Source organism: Meriones unguiculatus, chromosome 1, assembly GCF_030254825.1.
Source record: "Meriones unguiculatus strain TT.TT164.6M chromosome 1, Bangor_MerUng_6.1, whole genome shotgun sequence".
Taxonomy (NCBI): domain Eukaryota; kingdom Metazoa; phylum Chordata; class Mammalia; order Rodentia; family Muridae; genus Meriones; species Meriones unguiculatus.
In genome coordinates this window covers 169,025,111-169,049,153 of record NC_083349.1, presented here as the reverse complement: position 1 = coordinate 169,049,153, position 24,043 = coordinate 169,025,111, and the positions used below count along the sequence as shown (strand labels likewise).

Below are 24,043 nucleotides of genomic sequence, written 5' to 3'. Positions count from 1 at the left end.
CTGCATTGTGACACTCTAGATCTCAAAAAAAAAAAAAGAAATTTCAACTGAGCGTAATGTCAGATAATATGCTGGGAGCCCTGAGGAGGCAAAGACCGGAGCACAGTCCTGTGTTTGGATTCTGCCTAGGTAAGACCCTTTCTTAGAAAAAGAACAAGGCAAATATGTTTTTTCAAACAGTATCAAAGGATGCTAGCACTATGGGATAAAATGCTGACACTTCATCAAGTCCTCCACAAAAAGTCTGTTGGTTTTGTGTGTACGTGTGTCGGGGAGGCTGGCTTCAGAAGCAAAAACTTCAGCCTGGTAGGCAGGCTCTCTAACATTGAGCTATGCCCCCAACTGTCGCGCGCAGCCTTTGCCGATAAGGATGACACGGCAACAGAGGATTTGTCCAGCAGCAGTTTTATTGCGAAGCTCTTGAAAGTAGATGGAGAAGGACCCCAAACCCTGTGCGTGCTCTGCTTAAATAGCCAGCAGGGTGACTTGCTCGTCTGTGATTGGTGCTCTACACAAAACCCAATTAGCATGTGTTCTCCAATAGGGAGAACAACCAAACCTACATTAGCATAAAGTGGCGCATGCGTACATCGCAAGACAACGTTTGGCAAGAAGAACCAGGAAGCAGGAAACCGGCGCCATCTTGTAATGGCGGGAGCGGCTCCCGACACCCAACCTCATAAATGATGTTTATTATCTATAAAAGAAAACAGAGTGACTTGGCAGTGAGAAATTTATCAAATAACTATCTTCTTCTATGATCAACAGGAACATGCTAAGTGAGCATGTATGGTTCCAGCTACTTGGGAGGCTAAAGTAGAAGGATAGCTTGAGCACAGGACTACCCTGGGCAGCATAACAAGACATCTAATTTAATATGCTCAAGGATAGCCAATAGAGTCTGTGTGCTTCTGCAGTTGAGCCTCTGAGAGCCATTCAACTTCACTTCTGCTGCCTAAAATTAGCCACTGGAATCTAATTATAAGGAAACAACCACCTAAAACTAAGGGACAGTCTATATAATAACTGGCCTGCTTACTTTTGAAAATATATTAATGGATCCTTTTGTGGCTCATAAGCTTAATGAGTGGGTTTTTATGCCACATGTAAGATATCCCTCGAGCCTTGTTATGTGGGAACATGACTCATCCTACATGGCAAATGTACTAAGATAATAAAAGGCAAAGCCCAGGAAACTGCTCCAGATTAAAGGAACTAAAAACACATAATTTAACATAGTCTCTGGATTGGATCAGACCATGAACATGCATACATATGTGTCCACAAAATGAATGTAAAAGAAAACAAGGGAGCTGAAGTTCAGTTTGATTGGTAGAGTGTTTGCTTGTCATGCGTAGTAGTACCCTGGGCTCCATTCCAGCACTGAGTACAAAAAAACTTAAAAAAAAGTCAGTGAAATTTATGTGTTACTGAGACAGATGAAAGCTACTGAAATGAGGGATAAGAGGAATACAATCAGGCACTGGAAAGGGGCCCGCAGGGATCAAACTTGCTTTGTGCCCTCACTCAAAGATATAAATGGCAACCGAGGGCTTACAAAGCAGACCCAGGGACTAAGAACACATAAGCTATCAACATATCCTCCTAATAGGTACAAAGAAAAGGCATCATGGACTCAACCAATGAGCTGCCTTCACTGCACTCAGACACTGGCCAACAAGGTTGTGAGGCTTGGTGCAGAACACCTTCCTCTGCTAACCCATCTCACCTGCCCATTGGCTTTTTAAACTGTGTAGGTATTTTGCCTGCATGTTTGTGTGAACACATGAGTACCTGCTTGCCAGAAGAGGGCATCTGATCTTCTAGAACTGGACTTACCCTGACCTGACATGTGGATGCTGGGAACTGAACCCAGGTCCTCTGGAAGAATGGCCCATTCTCTTAATGACTGAGCTGTCTCTTCAGGGACCTCCACTGGCTTTTATAATGTGGGTCCTGGGGACTGAATTCAAGTTCTTATAATTGCAAAGCAAGCATGTTACCAATTAGCTTTCTCTCTAGCCCTAAAATCACCATTTTCTCAGTAATAGAAAAGACTACCTCACCAACACCCCCCCCCCAAAAAAAACCCTACTATTATGGAATGTTTGCTTTTGTTGTGGCCCCGAATACCAGCAATTTTTAATCACTGTAAGAGATGGGAATAGCCAAACTATTTCTCCTGCTTCTATATACTCAATACAGCACAAAGGCTTCTGTGATCCCCAACACATACCTAGCACATCTCCAGTACATACCAGACAGGGACCCTCCAATTCAATTCTGGCATAATCTACCTGGAGATAGGGTCAGAATCCATAGGCTGAAGGTCCAGTTCCTAAGGTACCTCCCACTTCAGACACCAATCAGGGTTCCCACAAATCATCATTGGATTCAGTTTGCTAAAATGGTTCACAGAACTCAAGGTGGTTACAGTTGTTACCTTAGCAGTCAGGAGGCTGAGGTAGGAGGTTCAATGTGAGATCCAGGCCATACTGAGCTACAGCGAGAGACCCTATCCCAACAACAAAATTTGCTAACTTATTATTAAGAAGATTGCAAATGGTACTGACAAACCTGCACATAGAAAGGTACATAGGCAAAGGACACAGGTAGGGACCTGCTCACCCTCTCTTGGTTCATAGTCCTCTGGTAACCTCCAGAGAACCTTCAGAAAACCAGGACCTCTGAACCCCTCTTGGGGGTTGTGTGGAGGTTTCATTATGTAGCAGAGTTGAGTAATGATTATGTCATGGGTCATTGGTGGTCAGTTTAACCTTTAGTGAGGGTTTGGTCCCTCTGGTTACTTTAGAAGTGGGAAGTAGGCCTGAAAGCCCCAGTAGTATTGGTCTTCCTAGAAAGCTGTCCCATCTGGAAGCAACCAAGTCCCCGATTTATCTCATTGGCATATGAGACATTTACCATGGCCCCACGTGCCGGAAGAGTTTTAGGACTAGTGTGACAGGAAATGGGTAAAACCCAGATACACATTTAAGCCACAATAGCACATCACAAAACTGGATCATGTTCATTTGAGTATAGGTTCTGGGGGAAAAGTTGTAAAGACCAGAAGAAACCTGCGAAATTAGTCCACAGAGAGAGAAGTCATAAAGATTATTTCCAGTCAAGTTGCCTCTCTTCCCATGAAACAGTCAAACAACAAAACAAAACAAAAAAACAGGAGACTCCTGAAATGGAAAAGATCTACCCATCAAACATGGTACTTTAAGGAACGTCTCCTTGAGGAAGATTTGCTCTGTTTTAGGAAATGAAAGTATTGCCTGAGTCTAGGATCAAATTTAAAGTCAACTTTAAAACAGAAGCAAAACTAAAAGCCCTTTTTTGATGTGATTCAGTATGAAGGATTTTGGGGCATAAATCTAGATGTCAGTGTGAGGGAAGCTGTCTCTTTTATGTATATTAGTAAGTCTGGCAGGTTTCTGCGTGCAGACAATGGCAACCCCTAGGTAGCTTTAGATGGAGGCTGTTACCTGAAAAATCAAAACAGGATTAGCGAGTTGAGACTTTGTCCCATCCCCTAAAAGTTAATCACCAATAGGCAATGATCTAATCAAGTATGAAGACCTTAAATTTGGCTAACCAAGTGAGCAAGTGGAGGTTCCTGGATGATGGGGCACCCTCCTACCTTGCCCTCTGCACGTCATCATCTGGAGTTTACCAGTATCCTTTACAATAAGCCAATAAGCATCAAGTTGTATGAGCTGCTTTAGTGAAACACAAGAACCAAAAGTTGTTGTGGGAGTGCCAGCTTAGAACAGACCATCAGAGGCGTTGGCAAAACATCCCTGGAGTGTGGCTGGCATCTAACGTGAGCAGCAGCATGGAGGCCTGAACCCTTAGCCTGTGGGACCTCAGGCGTCCCTCAGAAGACAGCATCTGGGATGGACTGGATCTGAGGATTCTGGCGCAGAACTTGCTTGCTTGCTTTCTCGGTGTGAACGCTGAAGGTCCTACACATTTTGTCATAGACGTCTACTGTGTTGTAAAAGAGTATTGCACAAGAAACTGAATGTGGAGTTCTCCTCAATAAATCCTCAGAGCTATGGTCATTCTATTTGTAGTGATCTCATTTAAAAACGGGTTGTGTGGGACTGGCCTTCATCAGAAATGTGTCATTGATTCATGAGAATCAACACAAAAGGGAAACTGAGGCAAGAAGCATACTTAAGAAATAAAGGGGACATAAGGAAAGGGGCCAGTTCTACTTTCCTAGTTGTGATGTCGCACTGGCTGGCTAATTCCCAGGCATCTTCAACACTGGCCAGACCACCTGCAGAACTGTACTCCCCTTCTTGAAAACTACTGGAAACAGGACTAAAGAGGACTAAGAAGGGGACTGGAGAGATGGGTCAGTGGTTAAGAGCACTGGTTTGTCTTCCAGAGGACCCAGGTTCAATTTCCAGCACCCAGTGGCAGCTCACAACTGTCTGTAACTTTAGTTCCAGGGGATCCAACTCTCTCATGCAGACACACATGCAGGCAAAACACCACTCCGTGCCCATAAAATAAAAAATAAATAAATCATTTTTAATTTTTTTAATTTTACACTCCATAAATCATTGTTTAAAAGATGGCTAATGAACTAACGTGTGAGTCCAGCCTGCTTGTAACATATTAATAAGTGGTGATGATCCCTTCGACCTGGTGTTATAGATCTGCTATCATTCCCATCTCCAAAGTAGTCTCCCTGCCAAGGGCAGAACTCTGAGAATAAGAAAAAAAGAGTACACCAGTACATACTTCTTCTAATACCTGAACTCGGGTTCAGATGAAGCAGCTTTGAAGCTGTCTGATCACACTGGCAGCTACTATTGCAGCATACTTTGGTGTGTTTCTCTCCTAACACCTGCCATTGAGTCCTTCAAGTGCCCCTTGCCTTTCTACTCAGCCACGAAACTCCGTAACATTCCTTTATTCTGAGTCATCCCAAGATCCTTCTCTGTGATATCCAGAACCCAGCTACACTTGAACAGAGTTCCCCGTCGTCCCCCAGGGATTCCTCAAGCACCAGCAGGCAACAGCCAGCTGAATTTCCTGCTGCCGGTGGTGGCAAGGCCCAAGCCTCTGAGAAATGCTGGAGAGCATCCAACTCAAATAAAGCCCTCAGTGCTTAAAAAAAAAAACAAACCCTCATACAGAAAAGACATTTATGAATACAGTGTATGTGGAAAACCCCTTAGCTAGAGCAATACCTCCTAGATTTGAGGAAAATGTACATAGGAGAGAAATAACATCTGTGGGGTAGATATAATCAAGGAGTCTCTCTTTCCCCCAAATGGTATTCTCTCTTTCATGTATTTTCTCCCCTGCCTCCGCCTTGCTGAAAATTAAAACTTGGACCTCTGGTGTGCAAGACAAGGGTTTTATAGCTGTTCTTCCTCCCCAAGTCACTGAATGCTGTCTTGACTCCTACCATCCATTCTACATTTAAGAATAGAAATACAGAATATACATACAACCAGGGTGAAGCGGTGCATTCCTGTAATTCCAGCACTTGGGGAGGCAGAGGCAGGCAGATCTTTGTGTTTCAGGAAAGTTTGGTCTGCAAAATGAGTTCCAGAACAGCCAACGTTACACAGAGAAACCTTGTCTCAAAAAAAAAAAAATCCATCCAAGTCAGACCTGGTGACACACGTACCTCTAACCCCAGTACACAGAAGGCTTCTGCAGGTAGATTTCTGTGAGTTTTAGGTCACTGTGGTTTATATAAAGACTTTTAGGCCAGCCAGAGCTATACAGTGAGACCCTGTCTCAAAAATAGAAAAGGAATCCACACACAAATGATAAACATGGAAATGTGCCAACTATGGTGGAGCACTTCATATTCATTCTAAAAAGCCTTAGGACTGTGGGAAAGCTGTTTTATTGTCAAGCCTCTTTAGCTAGAAGCAATACCTCATTAAAGATAAAAACATTTGTACTGGGAAGAAACCCTATGAATGTAATGAATGCAGTAATCTCCAGCCAAAAGAAAAACTTCCTTGTTCTTCAGCTAATCCATATGAGGAAGAATTTTCAATGTCATAGGCATGAAAGGGCTTTTTAGAAAGAAGCCATGCCTAGGGCTGGGGATGTAGCTCAGTGGTAGAGTGCTTGTCTAGCATCTAGCATGCCTCTCCCTTACTCAGTCATCAGCAACACACACACACACACACACACACACACACACACATTAAACACCAGAGAATTCATGGAGCAGACAAACCCTGCACGTGTAAGGAAGGCAAGAAATCACTCTATAGCAAATCAGATCTCATTTGAAAATCTATAGTTGTGGTATGTCCTATATAAATTATTTGTCTTAGTTTGGGAATGGTAGCTTATGCCTATGATCCCAGGACTTGGCAAGTATAGGCAGGGGCATAGTGAGGCCAAGGCCAGCCAGGGCCACATGAAAGCCTCTCTCTTGAAGCAAACCAAACAAAAAGATAGTCATGAATGTGGCTTGATTATGAGGGACTCATGAAACAGTGTAACATTCACACAGAAGCAGCGCTCTGTGCGTGTCCCCAGTGCTCTCTTTAGTCACGTTGCTTCTTACGCATGCAAGAACCTTACACGTGACAATAAAGTCGTAGTAGCACACACCTGTAATCCCAGCACTCTGGAGGCAGAGGCAGGCAGATCTCTGTGAGTTTCAGGAAAACCTGGTCTACAAAATGAGTTCCAGGACAGCCAGGGCCGCAGAGTGAGGCCATGTCTCGAAACCAACCAACCAACCATACACGTAACATAGCATAAATGTAAAAGGCATGGGAATGTTTGTTTTAGGCAGTGCTCTGAGTTTAAGTACGGATACCAAAGAAAAGACTGATTTTATTGAACGTGGGAAAACTCAGAAGTTACAGCACAGTGGACACAGATTTGCACTCATTAAAACCTTACAAATGCCTGAACTTCTTATGAAAAGTTTCAGCAGGGATTTATATTTTGTGGCACACCAGACACAGACTTTTCTTCCTTTCTTTTTTTCCTTTGAGACAATCTTGTGTAACCCAGGCTGACCTCAAAGTTGCTATGTAGTTGAGGATGACTTTGAAATTCTGATCTCCTGCCCCTACTGGCCAATTGCTGGGTTTACAGATCTGAGCCACTAATCCTGATGTATATGGAGCTGGGGACTGAACCGGCATAGTATTCTACCAAATGAGCTAACTCTTCATCCCCTATTTATATTTAATAAGGAAAAGGGTTTGTTTGTTTGTTTGTTTGTTTTGTTGTTTTTTTCGGGAAACAGAAATAGGGTAAGAAAAGCTACCACAGCAAGCATCATTAATGTTATTTGGGGGTGGGGAAACAGAGTCTTAAGAAGCCCAGACTGCCTCAAACTTTAAAAAAAAAATATTTTTTTTTACTTTAAATTATGTGTATATGGTGCATATCTACATGTAGGTTTGTACACATGTGAGAGTCTGAAGTCCAGAACAAGATGTTGAATCTCCAGGAGCTGGAGTTACAGGTGGTTGTGAGCTGCTTGACTTGGGTGCTGGGAATCAAACTGGTTCTTTGCAAGAACACTAGGTGCTCTTTTATCTTCATCCCCTGCCTCAAACTTGATGTGGCAAAGGATGACCTCAGACTTCTGATGTTCCTCCTCCTACCTCCCTCCACTACTGGCCACCACAGCTGCTTTATTAATACTAAATTTTAAAATATATTCCACTTAAATGCCATAAACAAATGACATTATCTGGGACACTACCGCTCACAATCATGGTGTTTTCCTTTCTAGGAGGTTGAAACATTCTACCCCGCAGGGAGCTCCCTTAGCAGGAAGGTAAACAACACGAAATAGCGCCAGGAAGCCCTTGAAACTGACCAGATTCACTAGGCTCCTCCCTGTCTGCGTAAGCAATAAAATCTGAGCATACCCCTCAGCCGCTGAGCTGCGGAGAAGCCTGAGACTTACTAGCTGAGCCGCTCAGACTCAAGCAAGCTGAGCTTCAAAGAAGAGTCCCGGAGGAGAAAACCTGCGAAGAGAAAACCGGTTGAGACCAGACAGCTGCGTGGAAGAGGCTCAGACCAACTGAAGCGTCTAGAAAGGACTCTCTTTAACCGACTGAGCAGCCTACAGGCTGTGCAATGTGCTCCAGGTTCCCAGCTTTTACCAACTGCCTCCCATGCTAGGGTGGGCTTTGGTGACGCAGCTGTCTTTGAGTAATTTCTGCTCCTGTAAATAACCCCTCACACATATTCCTGCAAATAATCCAAATAAACACATTGGTTCACCAGGTGGACCTTGGTGGTATCTGTACTTTGGTCTGTCGTGGGTTCCCTATGTGGTGAGTAGACATATATGTTGCATTTCCAGCCCCCACCCCAGTTGTCACACAACACGTGGTTGTGGAGTTGTTCCACAGTAAAATAGACAAATCCAAAGAACATAAAGATGAGCAAAGGAAAAAGAAAAGGTTTTAGGGTGAAAGGAAAAGTATGGGCTCAGGACTCCCAAGATCAAGTTTTCAGCACAAAGGAAATGTATTTGCCCCAGAGGGACAAAGGGCAGGGAATAAGAGACAAAGGCAGGAGATACAGGATGATGGAGAAGGGGCAGGGATATTTGTCCCTGAGAGGGACAAAGCACATAGGCAAATAGTTTATAAAGGTAAAAGGGGAAACCTGTGTTAAGATGAGTTGTTTCATTTTAATTGGGCATGTTAATTAGTGAGCCAAAGAAGGCTTTTGATTGCTAGATTTCAATACTTTGATAGCTGGACCTTGGTAGTCAGCCTCATGAGAAGGAAGTGGACAAATAAGGGAATAGGCCTTAGTGGCTAGCTCATGGAATGTAATCAAGGGTTTTTAGCAAGGCAAAGGGAATGGGGGAGAAGGGCAAGGCCTGCCTAAGCCATGTTCAGAATGCTAGAGCTGGCCAGAGTCCCTTTACCTAGAATGCACAAAGCCTGACCCTCAGCCTTGCATTAAACAGGTGCAGTGACACAGGCTTGAAGTCCCAGCACTTTGTCAAGAAAGAAAGTCTAAAGACAGTGAGCATGGAGATGAGTGAGCATCAGACCTTCCTTCACTAGGGGATTCTGTAGAACTCTAAGATCTGGACTTTCTTTTTTCAGGAAGTGGAGATTGTTGGGATGTAGCGGAGTGGCAGAGAACCCTCATCTAGCATGTGCTGGGTCTTGGATTCAAGCTCACACACACACACACACACACACACACACACAGAGTAAGAGGACATGGTGGTACATGCCTTGCCTGTAATCCAGTACTGGGGAAGCTGAGGCAAGAGGACAGCCTGGACTGTGTAGTTAGTTGTTTTCATAAAAACCAATTCCTAAGATCAGAAAGAAGGAGAGGGGGACCTTCTCTATCAGTGGACTTGGGGAGGGGCATGCGTGAAGAGGGGGAGGGAAGGTAGGATTAGAAGGGGAGGAGGGTGGTGTTTATGGGGGGGATACAAAGTGAATAAAGTGTAATTAATAAAAGTTAAAAAATAAATTAAAAAAAATAATTCCTAAAAGACTACTTACAGAGTATGAGGATAAGACTAGAGATGGAGCCTTGAGCCCATTCAAATTATAGAGCCACAGAAAGGAGACTTTCATAAGATTAAATTCCATGAAGGTGAACACAACTCTACTGTGCCGTTCAACTTTATATGAATTCCATGAGCATTCCAGAGAAAGCTTGGCCCATTCTTTAGTCACTCGGTGGTCACCCTGCAGATACCTCAGCCCTTGCGATAACCAGAGAAATGAACATCTGAGTCCCTTAGAGACCCACACATGGATGTTCACAAGTACCGCTATCAAGGTGAGCTAGACTAGCCGGCGCGGTGGAGCAGGCCTGTAATCCAGCACTCAGGGAGGCAGAGGCAGGCCGATCTCTGTGAGTTCAAGGCCAGCCTGGTCTACAAAGCCAGTCCAGGTCAGCCAGGGCCACACAGAGAAAACAAAACCCAAACCAGATCAGCCAGACCTGTCTCCTCGGTACAGCTGTATCCCATAAGCCACGCCACTTAGTTTATCGCTATAAATAACCCCATCTCCCTGTTCAGCTGTATGCAATAACCCACTTCTCTGTTCCAGTCTATATAACAAACATAGAGCTTCCACGGTGCTGCACTTTCTCCAGCAGAGAGTCCAAATCGCCTGCTCCCAGCTTTCTGACCGTGTCCACCTGTCCGTTTTTTCTTTATTCCTTCCCCACTCCTAGTCAAGTCCAAATCCCTGGAACCACGCAAGGACTCGGCAGTTAGTAATGCCTTATTTGTGCAAGCTTTTAGTGATCTATTAGCAATGTGTATCCTTGGATAGTTAATTGTACTGTTCCAAGAATCATAGAGAAACAGCAAAAAAGCTCATCAATTTAATCCTGCAACCAAGTAAGCATGGGACTTAGAATACATCTTTTGGCTTAGATGGCCATGTTAGGGTTCTTGCTAGGGACTTCCAGGAAGCTGATTCCCGTAGGAAAGGTGTCTTCCATCTTGCAGCACAATCTATTGATATGCTACACTGATGACACTGGAGTTAGTGTAGCAGAAAAGCACAATTATTTCTCTGGAAAATATCACAAAGATATTAGAGTGTCCAATAGAGTAGTCAGATTAAATATTGAAAAAGATGAGTAGCAACTAAGCAGGAATATGCCACCAGAGGAAATATTAAATGGAAATGTGGTGGAAGCAATTAGGAAACACTTGACACCTTTTTTAAAAATTCTTTTTATAATTTTTTAATTTTAATGATATATATTATTACAGTTTATTCACTTTGTATCCCAGCTGTAGCCCCCTCCCTCATTCCCTCTCAATCCCACCCTCCCTTCCTCATCTCCTTCCATGCCCCTCTTTTTATAATTTTTAAATGTGTGTATGTGTGTGTTAATGTTTATCCGAGTGCAGCTGCCCTGGGAGGCCAGATTCTTGGTGCTGGCATTAGAAACAATTGAGATTCATCCTACTTGAGTGCTGGGGAACCAAACTCAAGTTCCAAACTCATGGAAGAGCATGAACTGCAGAAACATCTTTCCAAGCCCCTATTTAGCACCTCTGTAAACCATCACTTTTCTATGCCTCAGTCCTATTACTGTGTATTTACAAAAGAGAAACAAAAGTACATATCTCTATAAAGACAAGTACATGAATGTTTATAGAAGTTTTACTTGTAGCTGGGTGTGGTAGCACATACCTGTAATACCGGTTCTTGTGAGGTAGAAGAAGGAGAATCAGGAGTCAAGGTCATTCCTGTCTACATTTCGAATTGAGGCCTGCATGGGCAGCATGAGATCCTGTCTCAATATATAGGGGCTAAAGAGATGGATTGGTGGTTAAGAACAATGGCTGCTCTTGCAGGGAACCCAGTTTCAATTCCTAGTACCCACATGACAGCTCACAACCATCTGAACTCCAATCGCAGGGGATCCGGAGCCTTCTCATGGGCTTTTAGGGCACCGGGCACACAGGGTGCAGGACACACATGCAGACAGAACACCCACACACATAAAATAAATGAATCAAAAATTTAAATTTTAAATAATAAATACACAAATAAATTAAGTCATATTTGTAATAGTTTGGAATGTCAATTAACAGTTAATGGGAATTATTTAGCCATGCAATCCAGTGCTTTTAAGCAATGAAGGCAAATTAACAGTTTATTCATGAAGCAACATAGATTAACCTCAAAATGATTATGCTGACTAAAACCTGCATGATCCCCACAAAGTTCCTTACATCTTGTTTCTATTTAGACGAAACTTTAGAAAATGTAAACTTATTAGTGTTGATGAGAAATAGATTGAGAGCCAAGCATGGTTGTACACACCTGTAATCCCAATACTCAGGGAGATAGAGGCAGGCAGATCTCTGTGAGTTCGAGGCCAGCCTGATCTATAAAGCAAGTCCAGGACAGCCAAGGCTACACAAAGAAATTCTGTCTCGAAAACCAAAAAACCAAACCAAACCAAACCAAACCTAAAACCCAAAAGACAACAACAACAAAAGACCCCTGCACAGATGTAGCCCATGGCAGTTCAGTCTCCAAGTGGGTTCCATAGTAATGTGAACAGGGACTGTCTCTGATATGAACTAATTGGCCTGCTCTTTACTCACCTTCCCCTGAGGGGGGAACAGCCTTACCAGTCCACAGAGGAAGACAATGCAGCTACTCCTGAAGAGACCTAATAGACTAGGATCAGAAGGAAGGAAAAGAAGACCTCCCCTACCAGTGTACCTGGGGAAGGGCATGTGTGGAGAAGGGAAGGAAGGGAGGGGTTGGAAGGAGAGGAGGGAGAAAGCTACAGGGGGATACAAACTGAATAAAGTGTAATTAATAAAAAAAATTTAAAAAGGTGCTCAAACTTTATGCATCATAGAAATGGAAATTAAGAAAGCAGTGCTAAAAGTTCATAGCCATAAGTGCCTCCAGAAAGAAGTTGGAGACATCTCATACAAGCAACTTAATGGCACACCTAAAAGCCCTAGGAAAAAAAAAGAAGCAAACATACCCAGGAGGAGTAGACAATTGGAAATAATCAAACTCAGAGCTGAAATCAATGAATTAGAAACAAAACAATACAAAGAATCAATGAGACCAAGAGCTGTTTTTTTTTTTGAGAAAATCAACAAGATAGACAAACCTTTAGCCAAACTAACTAAAAGGCAAAGAGAAACTATACAAATCAGTAAAATCAGAAAAGAAAAGGGGGACATAACAACAGACACTGAAGAAATCCAAACAATCATTAGCTCATACTACAAAAGCCTATATGCCACAAAATTTGAAAATCTAAATGAAATGAACAATTTTCTTGATAGATTCCATTTACCAAAATTAAATCAAGATCAGGTAAATACATGGATAATCCTATATCCCCAAGGAAATAGAAGCAGTCATCAAAAGTCTCCCTTCCAAAAAAAGCCCAGGGCCAGATGGTTTCAGTGCAGAATTCTACCAGACCTTCAAAGAAGAGCTAACTCCAATTCTCTTCAAACTATTCCACAAAATAGAAACAGAAGGAACATCACCAAACTCATTATATGAAGACACAGTCACCTTTATACAAAAGACCCAACAAAAAAAGAGAACTTCAGACCTATCCCTCTTATGAACATGGATGCAAAAATACTCAATAAAATACTTGCAAACCGAATCCAAGAACACTTAAAAGATATCATCCACCATGACCAAGTAGGCTTCATCCCAGGTATACAGGGGTGGTTCAATATATGGAAATCCATCAATGAAATCCACCATACAAACAAACTGAAGGAGAAAAACCACATGATCATCTCCTTAGATGCTGAAAAAGCATTTGACAAAATCCAAAACTCATTCATGTTTAAAGTTTTGGAGATATCAGGGATACAAAGCACATATCTAAACATAGTAAAGACAATATAAAGCAAGCCTATAGCCAACATCAAACTCAACGGAGAGAAACTTAAATCAATCCTACTGAAATCAGGGACAAGGCAAGGCTGCGCACTACTCTCCATATCTCTTCAACATAGTACTTGAAGTCCTAGCAAGAGCAATAAGATAATTAAAGGAAATCAAGGGGATACAAATCAGAAAGGAAGAAGTCAAAATATCACTATTCACAGATGATATGATAGTATACATGAGTGACCCCAAAAATTCAACCAGAGAACTCCTTCAGCTGATAAACACCTTCAGCAAAGTGGCCGGATACAAAATTAACTCAAAAAAATCAGTAGCCCTCTTGTATACAAAAGACAAAAGGGATGAAAAAGAAATCAGGGAAACTACACCTTTCACAATAGCCATAAATAACATAAAGCACCTTAGTGTGACTCTAGCCAAGCAAGTGAAAGACCTGTTTGAAAAAAATTTCAAATCTCTGAAGAAAGAAATAGAAGCTATTAGAAGATGGAAAGATCTCCCGTGCTCATGGATTGGTAGGATTAACATTGTGAAAATGGCCATCCTGCCAAAAGCAATCTACAGGTTCAGTGCAATTCCCATCAAAATACCAACACAATTCTTTACAGAACTTGAAAGAACAATTCTCAACTTCATATGTAAAAACAAAAAACCCAGAATTGCCAAAAACGAACCTGTACAGCAACAGATGTCTGGAGGTATCTCCATCCCTGATCTCAAGCTTTACTACAGAGCAATAGTAATAAAAGCTGAATGGTACTGGCATAGAAACAGAATGGTGGATCAATGTAATCAAATAGAAGATCCAGAAATAAACCCACACACCCATGTATACTTGATTTTTGACAAAGAAGTCAAAACCATTCAGTGGAAAAAAGACAGCATCTTCAACAAATGGTGCTGGTCCAACTGGATGTCTACATGTAGAAAATGCAAATAGATCCATATTTATCACCCTGCACAAAACTAAAGTCCAACTGGATCAAAGACTTCAACATAAAACCAGACACACTAAATCTGTTAGAAGAAAGAGTGGGGAAGAGCCTTAACTCATTGGCACAGGAGACAACTTCCTGAACAGAACACCAACAGGACAGGCTCTAAGAGCAACAATCAATAAATGGGACCTCATGAGGCTGAAACTTCTGTAAAGCAATGGACACTGCCAGCAGAACAAAACGACAGTGTACAGACTGGGAAAGGATCTTCACCAACTTTATATCTGACAGAGGGCTAATATCCAGACTATATAAAGAACTCAAGAAGTTAAAAAGCAACAAATCAAGTAATCCAATTAAAAAATGGGTAGAGAATTCTCTGTAGAGGAATATTGAATGGCAGAGAAACACTTAAAGAGATGCTCAACATCCTTAGCCATCAGGGAAATGCAAATCAAAACGACCCTGAGATTTCACCTTATACCCATCAGAATAGCTAAGATCAAAAACTCAAGTGACAACACATGCTGGAGAGGATGTGGAGAAAGGGAACCCTCCTCCATTGCTGGTGGGAATGTAAACTTGTACAACCACTTTGGAAATCAATCTTGCACTTTCTCAGACAATTAGGGATAGCGCTTCCTCAAGATCCAGCTATACCACTCCTTGGCATATATCCAAAAGATGCTCAAGTATACAACAAAGACATTTGTTCAACCATGTTCGCAGCAGCTTTATTTGTAGTAGCCAGAACCTGGAAATAACTCAGATGTCCCTCAGGGGAGGAATAGATACAGAAATTGTGGTATATTTACACAATGGAATACTACTCAGCAATTAAAAACAAGAAAATCATGAAATTTGCAGGCAAATGGTGGGATCTAGAAAAGATCATCCTGAGTGAGGTAGCCCAGAAGCAGAAAGACACACATGGTATTTACCCACTTATAAGGGCATATTAGACATATAATATAGGATAAACATACTAAAATCTGTACACCTGAAGAAGCTAATTAAGAAGGAGGACCCTGAGTAAGATGATCAATCCTCACTCAGAAAGACAAACAGGATGGACATTGGAAGAAGGAGAAAACAGGGAACAGAACAGGAGCCTACCACAAAGGGCCTCAGAATGATTCTACCTAGCAGTGTATCAAAGCAGATGCTGAGACTCATAGCCAAACTTTGGGCAGAATGCAGGGAATCTTTTGAAAGAAGGGGGAGTTAGTAAGACCTGGAGGGGACAGGAGCTCTACATGGAGAGCAACAGAACCAAAAAATGTGGGCCCAGAGGTCTTTTCTGAGACTGGTACTCCAAACAAGGACCATGCATGGATATTACCTAGAACCCCTGCTTAGATATAGCCCATGGCAGCTCAGTCTCCAAGTGGGTTTCCTAACAAGGAGAACAGGACAATCTCTGACATGAACTCAGTGGCTGGCTCTTTGATCACCTCCCCCTGAAAGCCTTACCAGGTTACAGAGGAAGACAATGCAGCCAGTCCTGATGAGACCTGATAGGCTGGGTCAGAGGGAAGGGGAGGAGGACCTCCCCAATCAGTGGATTTGGAGAGGCACATGGGAGGACAAGAGGGAGGGTGGGTAGGATAGGATTAGAATGAGGGAAGGGGCTATAGCTGGGTTACAAAGTGAATAAACTGTAATTAATATAAAAGAGAAAAATTATTAAAAAAAGAAATGGAAATAAAAAGAAATGGAAATCAAGAGAATTAGTTGTGATTTTATAGTTATTAGAAAAAAATTAAGACCAGTAGCACAGTGCTTGTATTTATGTTGGATGCAGTTGAACCAGTCCTTGGAAAGCAATGGAGTAACATTAATTAAAAGTAACTGTTTATAAGAATATAAAAATTATAGGAGACATCTATGTTGGATTCCCCCAAATAGGTCACTCTAACAAACTAATTATTTCAAACTAGCGATCCTTTGAGAACAGTCAATGCTGGAAGAGACGTTATTTGATGTTCCTCTAAAACCAGACTCTCCTAAGAATAAAGTTACCTTTGGTCCGTTCTCTGTGTTTTCATTAACCGCGTATCTTCAGGAAGAGAGAATGAAGAATGGAATCACACCTGCGCAGAATTTTTCACAAGCTTTTGACTGTCTCCCAGGCCCATCTACACACTCCTTCACTAACTACTGTCTGAGCCGTGGGTTCATTTAGTCACGAAATATTATTTACCACTCCTCAAACTGGGTATCTTTCCCGTCTCCCTCTCCCCACAAAGAAGGCAATATAATTATCTAGACCTCATTGGTAACTGGGTAACGGTGACACTTCTGAGGCTTTTCCTCATGCATGTTAATAGGTGTGTTTGTCTCTTTCTCCTATTAATCTTGCATTGTTGTATTATCCCAGGAAATCATTGGAAAAGGTGGGGGGTGCTTTCCCATTGCCCTACATCTGCATAATCATTCAGTTCAGCTCGAAAAAGGAGAGCACCAATACAGAGCATTTAATGAATTGTTTTCCACAACAGGATGGGATGAAGTTAAGAGATAATCAAACGATAAAAATGTTTCAGACAGGCGTCGCATGCAGTGGTTAAAGATAATGATCTATTGCTTTTTTTTTCCGTGGGTTTGGAATGACTTCCAAGGGACACTGTTGAACGAAAAGGGCAAAACGGAAAAGCATATTGCATGAATCAGTGCCCCGCTGGAGAAACAGAACTAGATAGAGACTTCTGAAGGACTTTGCCCGGGTTGGGGGTGGGGTGACAAAGGTGAAGTGGCTTGGCCAGGCCATAGCACGTAGCTGGGGCAGCTGATGCACATAGGCACGGACTGAAGTTGCTCTTCCTCTGCTAGAACCTTTTCTTCTTCCCAGGCGTCTTAGTTCTGCTGTTAAGGGCTTGTTTCTGGCGGGCCGGTTGGTTCGTCGGTGTTGAGACGACCCCCGACCAATCTGCGTCCTGGGCTGCGTCCTGCTACTGCGCTGCACCCCCAGGCCCTCGAAGCACCTTTCAGCTCACTAAATGAGGCACACAGTGATGACCGAGAACACTCCCCTTGACTTAAAGTCAGCCGGGTGTGACTTAATCACATATCCAAACACCTTCACGGGAACAGCAAAACAAATAGCTATGGAATAACCAATAGGCACATTTCTTCCTCCACAACTAGCCGTCGGAGGTACAATGCTTCTCTTGTTCCCTTCCAACTTGATGGTAGCCGCAAGGTCAACAAACGACTGTTTCATTTTTATAAAACGAATAAGGAGGAATGCTGCGTCATTCCTTCCACACTGCCTCCCCCTTATCTGTGGCACCACTTTGTGCGGCTTCATCAACCTTTGCCAACCGATAGCAGAGCTGACGGAGGTTCTTCCTCCTGCAGGATCACAGCTACAGGTGTGGCTTTTCACTGTAGCGGCTTCAGCTCGCAACCACTTTTCTTGCCCAGTTAAGCAGTTAACTTCCAGCTTCCTATTTAAGGGAAGCACCAAGTAGGGGATTCTATGAAAAGTTTTCCCAGAGTAGTGATCACAATCATGGGAAAATACGTGTCTTCAAGGAGTCTACTTACACGTATGTGCTGACCCAGTTATGAAGATTGCATTTCAGAGGACCACGGTCAGCATTTATTCACAAGGCTCAGTTTTTGTCTGGGGTCTGTTCTCTTTCAAGGTTACATGGGATCCTCTCTATAGCACTCACTGACAGCTGGAAACAGAAATGAGCAGCCTGTGGTTCTTATCTCTCCCTCTGCTTTCAAACTTCGTGGTGATTTCTAGAGGCCCATGTTTCTGCTTTTGTTTGTGTGTGTCTGAAAACAAAAGCAGCCGGGGTGCTGTTGCTTTCTTGGAGACCCCCTTTCACCCATACGTCCAGAGTACAGTTAAATGTAAGCTAATTTAAAACTTGCTGTATACAAGAGTCTGGGCTGGGATATGGGAGATGGTTCAGCAGTTAACAGCCAGGGCTGCTCTTCCAGAGGACAGAGAACCCAGATTTGGTTCCCAGAAACCACATGGAAGCTCACAACTGTCTGTAACTTCATTTTCAGGGGATCCTACTCTGCCATCTCCGAAGGCGCCAAGCCCCCACAAGGTGCCACAGACATGCACAGGGACAAGACACTCATACACAGAAAACAAATAAGTAAAACGTAAAAATAAATCAACAATGGCCTTTGGTCCCAGCACTCAGGAAGGCAGAAGCAAGCAGTACACTGTGAGTTGGAGGCCAGCCTGATCTACAAAGCGAGGCCAGGACAGCCAAGGCTACACAGAGAAACCCTGTCTAGAAAAAGAACAAAACAAAAAAACCCAAAACAAAACTAACTAACTAAATAAATGAAATAAAGCAAGAGCTGGTGAGATGACTCAGCAAGTAAAAGTACTGGCCACACAAGCCTGGTTCAGTTGCCCAACCCAGAGTAAAAGGAGAGAAATAGCTCCTGAAAGCTGTCTTCTGACCGCACATGCATGCTGGGGCATGTGTGTGCCTGCAGAAACACATATACAGGCACACACACACTCACAATAAATACGAATAAAATTTATTTTTTTAAACACTAAATGAACATCCAAACAATGGTGGCACACACCTTTAATCCCAGCACTCAAAAGGCAGAGGCAGGTGGATCTCTGAGTTCCAGGACTGCATGGTCTACAGAGCAAGTTCCAGGACAACCAAGGCTACACAGAGAAACCTTGTCTTGAAAAAACAAAAACAAAACAAAACAAACAAACCAAAAAAACCCAAAAACAAACAGAAAAAACTAAACAGTGGTCATCTTTCCCCTCTATATCTGAGGTTGTGTCAGCTCTAGCTGAACAATGATGGGGAAATGACAGAAGGAAATGATAGGGACAGAATGGAAAGTCAGCTGCACGATTTGGCCCCATGGCTTGACTGTTTCCTTTCCAAACTAAAGTAGAAAGGCGGTACGAGGGCGGGTGTAAAACTGGAAAACATAAAAAATGTCAGCAGGCTGGGCTGACAAGACACGGCTTTGCTGAGGTGGCTGCCGAGACCATTAAGGAAAAACTTTCTGGGGCAGGAGAGATGGCTCAGAGGTTCTTCAAGAGGATCTGGTTTAATTCCCAGCACCCACATGGCAGTTCACAACTGACTCTAACTCCAGTTCCAGGGGACCCAGCACCCTCACACATACATACATGCAGGCAAAACACCAACGCACATAAAAAAGGAATCATTAAAAAAAAAAATTAATTGTGAAAAAAAAAATCGCTTTCTAAGAATTCTCACCAATGAAGCATACAGATACCTTTTTAAAGTTTATTTAAATTTTAGTTTTTGAAACTCAGTGCAGGACAAGGCATCTCTATTTTGAGTAACTCTTTTTTTGTGTAAAGCCCCACAGCTTGCCCAGCCTTGTCTTTGCATACAGCTCTGTCTGATACACAGGAAATTATAAATATAGCGGCTGACCAAATGTTAAACGAGGGTGAATCGTAAGCTGAGAGGTAGAAAAGAAATGAAATTTTTTTCTTTTTTTTCTTTTTTTTTTTTTTTAGAAAACCAAGCTCTAAGCCAAATATAGCAGAGATTAAGATCCATGGGAACAGGGCTCTGAATATTTATTGGTAATCCTTGACTAATCCTTAGAAGTAGATATCACTGATGCAAATCAGATGAAAAAAATTGGTGGATTTTTCCATCACATATGGCTATAAAGCCTATGTGATGACTAAACAGACAGCGATGCTGTTAGCAGGGTCATGGATGCATAATTCTAAAGAGAGGAAATAAAGTAACATCAGCTATAGAAGTAAGCCTTCTGCTCCAAGGACCACCGTCCTCTGATTATTGGGAGTAGGAGGCAGGGCTGAGAGCATGGTCTGCGTAGAGCACTCAGCTAAGATGCCCAAGACCTTGAATTTTATCCCATTATGAAACAGACAAAAAAAAAAAAAAAAAAGAAAAAAGGAAAAAGTAAATAAAAAGGAAAAAAATCAAGAAATAGAAAGCTCTGTGAGTTCATTACTGCAGAGATGTAGGGTTTAATCTTTGTTTGTTTTTTGCAAGATGGGGTCTCACTCTGTAGCTCTGGCTGAGTGTACTCACAGAGATCTGCCTACCTCTGCCTCCTGCGTGCTGAAATGAAAGCGGTGCACCACTTATGCTCGGTAGCACTTCAGGATTTGATTTTTAAGTTATTAAAGCTTTTAGATCCTCACCAAACAAGAGCCTGCATGCATGTACATTTAAATAAGACTTTTCTCCTTAACATCATTTGTTATTTAATTTACCTCAATGTCATAGAAAGCAAACATGCTCTTAATTGTATATCTCTTGATCACATTAAAATAGCCCCAGAAAGCTTGAGAGCTAAACAAAAATCTTTATTTTCAAATTCCAATATGGCACAATTAATTTGTTTAATTAAAAAAAAATTTAACCAGGAAGAAACATTAATTACTAATGCCAAAAATTATAATGAATACTGGGGACTCGGTCTCTAGAGAAAATATCTAGAGATTTTAGCTTTATTTGTTTTTGTTTTTTTCACCAAAAAGTCACAAACAGCTGGGCGGTGGTGGCACTCACCTTTAACCGCAGGACTCAGGAGGCAGAGGTAGGTGGATCTCTAAGTTCAAGGCCAGCCTGGTCTACAGAACCAGAGCTGCACAGAGAAACCCTGTCTTGAAAAACAAACAAAAGGTCACATACATAAATGTCCCTATAACTTGTGTTCACAACCTAGTCATAAAATCCACCCATAGGCAATATATCTGAGTTCAGAGTAAAGAAAATAAGCTTTTTGCTCATAGTCAGACTATAAATCCCTTTAAAGCTTACAAAAATACTATGGTCAATGTCATTTGTACACATCTGACTCCATAATTTCTGATATAGTGTCCAAGAAGTCCAGGATCCTGTAAAGACTATTATAAGAAAGGCCAGAGATAGGACTTCTGTGTTGAAGTCCACAGATGCTCAGGGTTTGTGTGTGTGTGTTCCATTGTTTGTTTTTTAAACTTTATATATGATGGTGGTGGTGGGGTCTGTGTTTGTGTGATGTGTGGGGTGGTCAGGGCACACATCACGATGTACCTGTGGAGGTCAAAGGACAACTTTGTGGAGTCAGTTTTCTCCTTTTACCGTCACATGGGCTTCAGGGATCTCACTTAGATCAAGAGAGTACAGCAAGCCTTTTACAGGCTGAACCATTTTGCTGTCCCTGATTGTTTTTGATGTGGTGGGAGGGGATTCTGATGTAACCTACACAAGCCTTGGATTTATAATCCTTTAGCCTCAGTCTCCAGAGTGTTGAATTATAACCGTGTACACCATCCTGGCTCTATAAGCTTTCTCTCTTCCTTCCTTTCTTTCTTTCTTTCTTTCTTTCTTTCTTTCTTTCTTTCTTTCTTCCTTTCTTTCTTCTTCCTTTCTTTCCTTTTCTTTTCAGAGATACAGTTTCTCTATGTATTCTTGACTGTCCTGAAACTCTCTCTAAAGCCATGCTGGCCTCGAATTCAAATATCTACCTACCTTACCTATCTCTGACTCCTAAATAATGGAATTAAAGGCATGTGCCCCCATCACCCAGCAGTAGACCTTCTTAATACAACAAAATAATTTTTTTAGAGGTGGGGTACTGGTTGTAGAGCTACTTGAGAGCTACATTATTTTTTTAATTAAAAAAAATTTTTTTTATCAAACCCTGGGGCTGGGCCTACTAGACAAGAGCATTCCATCACAGCTACACACATGGCCCTAATTTTTTAAAAAATAATTTTTAAAAATCCGTTTGTATGCTTATATGTTTGTGTCTGTGTCTCTGCGTGTGCATCAGTGTTTGGGAGCCCACAGAGGCTCATTAGCTGCTCTATGTAGGTGCTGGGATGTGAACTCAGGTCCTCTGATAGAGCAGTAAACACTGCTGAGCCATCTCTCCAGCCCTCTACAGTTTGTTTATTTGTTTCAAACCAATTCATAACAATACAAAATCTCATTGTTTCTATGCCATGGGAATCTTGGATGCATGTGCACATTTTGTAGTGCTCAAATGGGAAATAACCCACCTCCTTAAACATGCATCATTTCTTTATTGTGAAACATTCAAACATCCTTTTGTTTTCAAGCACTCAATGTTTTATGTTTGTCAAAAAATATTTAAGATATGCAAAAGGCTGTAAAAATAATAAAATGAACACCTATAGCTAGCACTTTAAGATTATAAAATAAAATATTATAGGTCTAGGGGTGCAGCTCAGTGGTAGAGTGTGTTCAGCACACATAAAATCCTGGATTCAGTCAGAGACATGGGAGTGGGGCAGGCATTACCAGGGGAGGTCTTACCCTTTGTGTAGTCTTCCTCACTTGCGGTTCCCTCCTTCTTTATAATACTTAACCAGTTTCTGGAAGTTGGTGACTATTCAGCCATGCTTTTTTAATACTTCCAGCAAATAATATATGAATGTGGTCCTAAGTAATATGGAACAGTATTTGCATGCATGCTTCAAACCTTTTCCAGTTTGCTTCCTCTTCGTGTTTGTGGGATTTGCACATGCTAATTCATATTTGCTACTTCATATCCCATCAGATAAACATTTATTAATTGCCCTTGTGTTCTCCAATTGTCCAATATGTAGATGGTTTGGAACCATAGATAAAATATCCCTTAGCTTACTGTATTTGGTCCTTGTTTAGGATCATTCTAAGTATAGGCATCAGAAGCAAATTGTCACAGTTTAGGAAATATGTTGCCACTGCTTTCCAGGACAGTGCAGCTTTTATGTTGCACACACACACACACACACACCCCCCCAAAGGAACATGAGAGAGAATCTGAGCTCAGCTCACTTTCTCCTTTTCAGCAGTCTAGAAACTCCAACCCATGGAAAAAGCACTACCATCAATTAGGATGTGTCTCCCCACCTCCACTAACTTAACCCAGATAATCTCTCATAGATTTGCCCGGAGATGTGTTTCAGTGGTGACTCTAAATAGCATCAAGCTGACAATCCAGATGAATCATCCCAGACCTCATGCTGCATCTTCACACTCATTGGGAGCTGGCAGTGGGCCTTCAGAGGGACCAACAGAGCACGGGGGCTTCTTCACGATAATCCACTCACCTCAACGATTCCAGCCACGGTCTAACTGGTCCCCTCCAGGTGCCATTAATCCCTTCTGAGGTCAAGCGTCCAATGACCTCATTACTCCCCACAGGCCACCATTTGAGAGATTCTGCCACCTCTCAGGCCACATAACCCCAAGCACTCAGCCTGCGGCACATGCGGGTGAAGCTGTGTATCAAAAGCCTCCCACTTTACTTATTTATTTTTGATAGCATTTATCAAACTCAGGGCCCTGTGTACACCAGGAAAGTGCTCCATCACTGATCTATAGTTCCAGCCCCTCCCTTTTTTTATTTTACAAACTGGGGACGAGGGCGCTGAGCTCAGGGTCTTGTGTATGCTAGGCAAGCATTCTGCAGTGAGTTATACCTTCAGCTCCACTTTTTGTTTTCTTAAAAGAATAACCAGCAGGTCAGCCAGAGCTACACAGAGATGCCCTGTTCTGAAAAAACAAAACAGCCAGGCGTGGCGGCACAAGACTTTAATGCCAGCACTTGGGAGGCAGAGGCAGGTGGATTAAGTTCGAGGCCTGCCTGGTCTACAAAGCGAGTTCCAGGACAGCGAAGGCTACACAGAGACACCCTGTCTTAAAAAGAGAGAGAGAGAGAGAGAGAGAGAGAGAGAGAGAAAGAAAAGAAAAAAAA

At 42.2% G+C, this 24,043-nt stretch overlaps 1 pseudogene; it reads left to right on the top strand.

The window, feature by feature from the left end:
• The first annotated feature begins 1,059 nt into the window (after nt 1-1,059).
• LOC132652057 (small nucleolar RNA U13) lies at nt 1,060-1,155 on the top strand (annotated as a pseudogene).
• Nucleotides 1,156-24,043: the final 22,888 nt, after the last annotated feature.